At 35.2% G+C, this 7,749-nt stretch overlaps 1 protein-coding gene across 1 annotated transcript in view; it reads left to right on the top strand.

The window, feature by feature from the left end:
* thsd7ab (thrombospondin, type I, domain containing 7Ab) overlaps positions 1-7,749 on the top strand; it is a 133,455-nt gene that overhangs the window by 4,774 nt on the left and 120,932 nt on the right. The window lies entirely within an intron of this gene.

The following is a 7,749-nucleotide window of genomic DNA, read 5'->3' as shown; positions in this document are numbered from 1 at the left end:
GGCTAATATTAGACATCATTTAGTCGCCAGAGTGAAGATTTAGTCGCATATGCGAGTGATTTACTCGCAATGTAGTGGGTTGGGAGTGTATTGGGTTCTGAATTTTTTAATTCATAGATTTTTTTTCCTCAAAGAAGTAGAGATTGAAAGGTTCCTAATAGATGTTTTTACTTTGCCATAAAACAACCGTTTTTGGTTCCCCAAAGAACCTTTCAGTGAACAGTACTTAAAAGAACCATTTTTTCTTAGTGTGAGGAACATTTTAATGACCTGAAGAATCTTTCTACTATAAAGATCCTTTTGTGCATTTGAAAGGATCCATGGATGTTAAAGGTTCTTCATGGAACCATAGATGCCAATATAGAACCCTCTGCAAACCTTTTTGGCCACATAAACCAAACGTGTTATCGTGAAAATAAGCCACATACTAAACATCCCGCACCTGCCTAAATTACATTATATTTACTTTCTCATCCTTAAAATGGATCGCATTATGAGCCGAGCCCAAACAACAAGCCCAAAGATGCCTGTCATGGCAACCCTTCTAGAGCGCACTCTGTGAAGTAGCCTTCCAAACGTCAACAAATCATGATGGCTCTGTCGACGGTGGTTTGGTTAAAATCTCCAAACATAACGAGTCTTTGGTTGCTGTTATTTTACTCTAGTCAAAAATAGCAGATACCAAATGGGCGAGATGGCAAAACGTTGCTGAATCAATTGTGTCAATCGTCACAATTTCGAGAGTTAGTTCTGTTCCTTACACACTCGGAACTGTAATTTAGGGGATTCACTCCCGTATTTAAATGCGGTTGTCGCTCCTGAAACTTTACAGTGCATTGTGTTTAACATGTAATACCGTATTCTAACTGGACACGATGCAACAAGTTTTGAGCATCAAATATTTTGATTGTCAACACTGAGTGTAAAACTTCTTTAGTATTTAATAATATTATACACTCTTAAAAATAAAGATTCATCGTTGTTGATGGTTCCATGAAGAACCTTTGCAATCAGTAGAACCTTTCCATTACACAAAAGGTTCTTTCTTTATTGTGAAAAAAAAATTGTTAGATTTTTAAAATATTATTCACACTAAGAAAACAAATTGTTCTTTTAAGAAAAGTTCTTCTGAGAACCAAAAATGGTGCTTTTATTGCATCACTGTGAAAAACCCGTTTTGGAACCTTTATATAAAAAAAAAAAAAAATATATATATATACAAATTCGGTGTTTGCAAACAGTGATGACGTTTTTTTTGTGGGCAGAGCCTATCTGGTGGCATAAAATTACCGTTTTCAAGTAGCAGTCTATGGAAGCCATGGAATAAAATAATTTATATTTCAAAATTCTGACTTTATTACAATTCCGAGATTATATCTCACAATTCTGATAAGGAAAAACAACTCGTCATTCTCTCTTTTCCCCTGGGCTCAGAATCATGAGTTTATAGCCCACACTTCTGGCTTATTTGCCACCTGATCTCATGACGAAAACTTATCTGTGGGAACTTTTTCGCAAGATGCAAAATATGTACCAACAAGTACATATCATTGCAGTTTCCAACAGAAATTAACATAGAGGCGGTAAAACAGCGAGCACTTGTAATCGTTTTTGTACACAGTTATGATTACAGCTCCATATGTTTTACTTTCCGGACATAACGAGCTTGCTCGGTAGCTCATCGGGCAGAGAATTGGATTTAGGATGCGGAATCCTTGGGTACAAATCCCGCCAAAAACATGACTCACAATGAAAGAGCTGAAAGATGAGAGATCGAAAAACAAGCTAAAACGTCATGCTTGCGATTGCGTTTTTACGCCACATTCGCTTTTGTTCATACTATTGGGTAGGTTTAGGTGTAGTGCAGATGGTACGTTATTTTAAAACATCATGGAGCATTAGACTTATAGTGCCACTTAACAGACATTTCCATTCAGAACTGCGGTGACACAAAACCAGGGTGCGAATAATAGGGTAAATACTGTATAGTGATTTATCCTATATAGTGCTTGCATAAAGCAAGTAGTGCATACACTTGTAGCTGTTATGTATCTTCGTAAGTCATTGTAAGCCCTCTTTTGAGGCACGCGCAAGCTCGGATTCTGACATCCAAAGGCACAAAAATATTATTTTTTCTCTTATTCCATGGATTTTAACCGCCTCCCTCCACTTGTTACGTGTGTTTTTCTGCCACTACAAAGCGTGCGCAGCTGCAAGTGACGTAACTGTGACGTCTACTCCAAATTGGTCTATATATAATATCTTGTATTGCATCATGCTTGTTTATAACACAGTGAGAACTATTGGCTTTACTCTCAACCAATAGGAACAGTTAATACAGACTGAACTCTTGTGTGTGGCCCTCGCCTCAGCAGGGTTTATCCACTCTTAGAGCAGAGATTACCCAGATTACGCAGGATTCGCCTCTTGTCTCCTGATCACACAATCCCCCAGGAACAAAGATGTGCTGTCAGAGACACTGACACTTCACACCACGTTACCTACTATAATAAGACTTGTTAATGAAGCGAGAGCATTCAGGTTGCCTTCGCTCCGCCCAATAAACACACACACACACACACAAAATTGAACATGCAGGCTTTGTGTGTTCCCAAATGTCACTTTTCACGTTTATTTATATATAGCGCTTTATACAAGCTTTAAAGCTTGTAAAGAAGCTTAAAAAGACAATAGTGTGTGTGATTATTCAGCTCAGTTTAGTATGTTTATTCAGTTTAGTTCAATAACGGCGTAAACATTGCAAACTCTATTCAACTAAAAGCAGCTCTACAGAAGATAGTAGTCATTATTTAGATCAAGTCAGTTCAAGCTTAATTCAACTGGAAGCAGGGGCCTGTTTCATAAAACAAGTTTACCAAATAAGCCCGGCTTATTTCAGTTAGTCTGATTTATTTTGAGCCAAATCAACTGACAAAACGTCAGACTAACTAAAATAAACCTGGCTTATTTGGTAAACTTGTTTTATGAAACAGGCCCCAGATCTACAGAAGGCAATAGTGTCATTATTCAGCTCGAGTCAGTTGATTCAATTCAGCTGAATAAGTGTCGTTCATCAATTATGAAACAAATTTGATTCAGCTGTAATGCAGCTCTACAGAAGACAGTGTCATTATCCAGCTCAATTTAGTTTTGTTAGTTTTATAAGTTTTGTTCGCATCCAATAGTGGGAGTACAGTCAAGTCGATAATATTACTGAAGTGTTTTTTAAACTCCCAAAATGCTTTGAAGTTTGTGGAGTTCAGACTAAGGGCACGGGATCAGAGGCCACTTATAGTCCAAATAATTGCTATTTTAAGAGGTCCTGGAGCTGTTTGAAGATTCCTTGTCTCAAAATAAGAGGGTTTATTGAAAGTGGAGTGTGAGGATAAGCTCTGTTAAAGACCGAAATGTTATTTCAAGAAAACTGAATGGAGGGAAAAAATGTAGGTGACTTAATTGTCACCTTCTTTCCAAGAAGCAGATAAGGAAATGTGCCGGGTGAAATTCTGAACTCATTTCAGGGAATGCATTTGAATGTCACCCCATGTGACCCTGATTTTCATACGGACCTACCGGCAAATGAACCCCATGACTATAATTGGTTGAAAACTACTCCAGACTCCTGGCAAAGGGCTTTAAATTTAGGACGTGCATACAAATGAGGCTGGTTTCCTCTGAATATATTATTCTCACGAAACGTTAAATGGCATTTTAACAGTTTGGAAAATGCATTTCCCTTGTGTGATTGATTTTTATTTCTGCTTATTTTGAAGCACCTAAATTCGGCTTTAATTTAAGAAAGCTGCAGTCCTAATTGCACTGCGCATTAAGAGTGTGAACTTCCCAGAAGCAGTTTGATCGTGCTCATATTCACTAAATGGTGCGCATCCTATTCTCTGCACGCTTTAACCGCTGAATTATACCACATATTCCTTTGGGATGAAATGTGACCTGGGTTGCATGTTCTTAAGTGCTGTGGGTTTAAAGCTGAAGCGTTTTTATTATGTTTATTACATCATTTTCACTTGATGTCACATGTTACTTTCTTCTTTGGTTGCCAATAGTTTCCCACAGGGAGTAAGGAGTACGATTCTGTGTTATTTGTGGACGTCTCACAAAACTGTAAGCTCTTTGTGTCCAAGTGATGATACTGTACTTTCAATATAGTCACTGTACACTGGTTAAATGAAGTCATCAACTCTATGGAGTGGAGTCAAGGCCAATTTTATTATATAATTTTTGGGGGGATATTTAGCTCTTCGTATATTTTGTTCGAGTTAGGACTCGTGATACAGCTAAAAAATATATTTCTGAAAATGAAATTTCTTTTAAACGTAGTATTATAAGAAGTATTTTACTTTTCACTTCTTATCTATTTTTAACATATCCTTGCTGAATAAAAGTATTAATTTCTTTAAAAAAAAAAGACAGTGTATATTGTTGCAAAAGGATTTCTTAAAATTGTTTTCCAATAAAAAAATAAAATGAAAAAATTAAAATGATCTTGATGTTTTTGATTATTTTACATTTCAATATTTTCTTAATTTTTAATTTTTTAAAATTTTATTAGTATTATTTTCATTAATTAAAAATTTTATATTTTCTCAAAAGCCATTTCAGAGCAATTAGAAATAAGGAAGCAATATTTACTCTTTTCTTTCTTTAATTGTCAGATGCGGATTGCATTTGAGTTTTGAATTTTTAATGCTCCCATATTAGCAGAAGTAGGTGATGTGGTCTTTAGGAAACTTAATGACAAATAAAGAGCATGTTAAAATGATTGTAATATTCATGATACTGCTTGCATTTATTAAAATATATTGTCGTGAAAAATTTAAGGGGGTCTGAATACTTTCCGTACCCACTGTATATTGAATATTTTATATTGTTCAGCCCAAATTCCAGAATTAAAAACAACAAGCATTTCTAAAACTCACACAGTGACCCTGGTAGAGTGTGAACAGACTATTGTAAGATCAGTCTTTCAAGGAATATTGCGTTTAAATCCCTTTATTTAGTCAAAGAAAGTACTAAACCTTATGTTTGTTGCATTATAGTGGAGGCATGCAGTTGTTGCATTATAATGTTACATAACCAGTTATTTTTGTCTCAAAGGGTCAGTAAATGTGTTACAGCATAATAGTTTCTTTTAAAAAATCTGCTTTTTATGAAATAGGTCGCCCTTTACAGATGTGCATGTGTGGTCTCGGTCCTGCTGGGAAAATGGTGTTTGTTTAATCTAAATGGCAGGGTTTATATTAAGACCAAGGCATCTCTAATATGGCTGTGTTGTGTGGATTAAAGATTATTCTAGATCCATAAAGTTTATTTAGTATGGCATAAGAGGATTAGTCCTTTACACCATGTTCCACAATGTCTTACTGCCAGACCACATATGATTATGACTTCACAAAGCATCTTGCATGAAAAACCAATAAAGATCCTTTTGAAAAAAAAAAAAGATTTGAAAGGAATTGTAAGAAAGAAAAGACTAAAACTGAGATTTATTCTCCATAAAGCTTTATCAATGTTCAAATATCTAGTAAGCTGCCTACTATTTTCGTGGTTAACTAAAACTAAAAACGTAAAACATTTTTGTTACTTCGGGAAAAAAAAGTTAACTGAAATAAAATATTAAGAATTGTATTTTCTTTCAGCTAGTTACCAAGGCAACATTTTCAATTTATTTATTTTTTTTACCTTGTACTAAAATAACTAAAACTGATACTAAAATATTAATAAAATCTTTATAGTAGATTTATTAAAAAATTAATAAATACAAATAAAATTAATAAAACATTAAAATGAAAACAGAAAATATAAAAATTGAAAATATTTAAACTATAATAGTATCTTTATTATATTCAAATAAGTACTATTCAGTAAATAATATTCAGTGTTTTAATTATTAATTCAATACTGAAGGATATCTAAAGAAATCAGTTCAATCCAAATAAAAATGGCATCTTTTACATAGTATTTACGTGCTGTGATTTTTATGCTTATTAGATTATTGTGCTATTAGCTTACCTTTAAGCATTTAGCAAATGCTTTTATCCAAAGAGTAAACAATATTCATAATGTGCAATACCAGATTGTATAAATATTTAGCAACTTTATCACACCAAATTTGATTGAAATCAAATATGAGTCAATTCTGTTGTGCGCTTCATTTGATGAATTATATTTGTATGCGTATATAGAGCATTTCAATTGTCATGTCAGGTGCTCTCTGAGAAGGCAGTTCATTAGGTTTTGTAACACAGCCTGTTTACCTGCATATACATTGAATATTTAAGGCTGAACAGAACGACCTCAAATCTTTTCAAGTGTCTCCTCAGCAAGAGGATGAAAATGCTTAATACTCTGACAATACCGATTGAAAGAGGTCAGCTAAGTTCACATGCACCCTGCTGTGGGTGCTTTCTGAACTCTCCAGAGCCAAATGAAAGAGACCGCCTGTGTTCACCTAGAGAAAACAAGCCCTGAACACCTCAACAATGTACACTCGAGCTCTTCTTTCATCTTCGTGAAGCAACAGCTTTTCAGAGAATTGATTGAAATGAACTCCGTTTTGTAAGTGCAGTGACATTTAGTTGGCAGATGTAGTCATTGTTCCTGTGGATAATTGAGCAAAGGAAGTATACGCTAAAAACAATCTGTAAGAATAGGGCACAATGTACTGTATTAATATGAAGGAATTTTCTGTATTGATTTTTTTTTTCTTACGGGTGATTTACCTGTATTATCAATTTTGCACTGCATTGCATTTTACTGTTTGTAAAATTAATGGCAGAAAATTGACAGTGCATTTTCCAATGAGAGTACAATGAACAATTAATTAAAATATTACATTGTCCTCTGACTGTAGGGTTAGGTAAGGGTTTGGCTGATCAGGTTACATTGTTCCAGGAGCTTGTTGTATTGGTTTGATGTGATTTCACATAACCTGCACCCAGCATGCTGCCCAGAACACTTCAATAAGCACATTCACCAGAACATTGTAAAGACTCTCACTACAGATAATCATGTTTGACAGGCTTCTCGATCTGAAGGAAACAAGCAGGTGGCTGCAGGCTGGTCAGCTCATTTCCTGCACCTCTCTCAACTTTTCTAGTCTTTGGTGTTCAGTATCAAACCTGAGTTTGAGAGGTTACTCATTCATAGCTTGGGAGGCTTGATGAGTTAATTTGGGTTTCATTTAAAAGACACAATTGTAGTCCTAGAGTAAGAGTATAGAGCTAGAAAAGTAATGTGGATAGCATACTTCAGATGACTTAGTCTTTGAATAGGTTTAATAAGAAATGTTTGAATTTATTTTGAAGATACACTAATGTTCAAGAGTGTAGTAAGTTTTTTTTTTTTTTATTATTAAAGAAGTCTCTTATCCTCACCAAGGCTGTATTTATTGATCAGAAAATACAGTAAAAATAGTAATTGTCACGGTCGGTGGTAGTGTGAGGAGTGCGGAACGAGGAGACCAGGTGTACAAAACAAAGGGATTTATTCTTGTCACAGGGAATCACACGTAGCACGAGGAGAAGACATCAACATACACAATTCCAGACAAGGGAGAACTGAACGGGCTAGAACTAAATAGGGTAGAAAGTGTGAAAGTGAAAGTGACGTGTGGCCAAGTATGGTGACCCATACTCAGAATTTGTGCTCTGCATTTAACCCATCCAAGTGCACACACACAGTAGTGAACACACACACACACCGTGAACACACCCCCGGAGCAGTGGGCAG

Source organism: Sinocyclocheilus rhinocerous, unplaced genomic scaffold (assembly GCF_001515625.1).
Source record: "Sinocyclocheilus rhinocerous isolate Xijiao unplaced genomic scaffold, SAMN03320098_v1.1 scaffold1735, whole genome shotgun sequence".
In the NCBI taxonomy this organism is placed as follows: Eukaryota; Metazoa; Chordata; class Actinopteri; order Cypriniformes; family Cyprinidae; genus Sinocyclocheilus; species Sinocyclocheilus rhinocerous.
The sequence above is the reverse complement of the archived record's forward strand: the minus strand, read 5'-3'. Positions and strand labels throughout refer to the sequence as shown.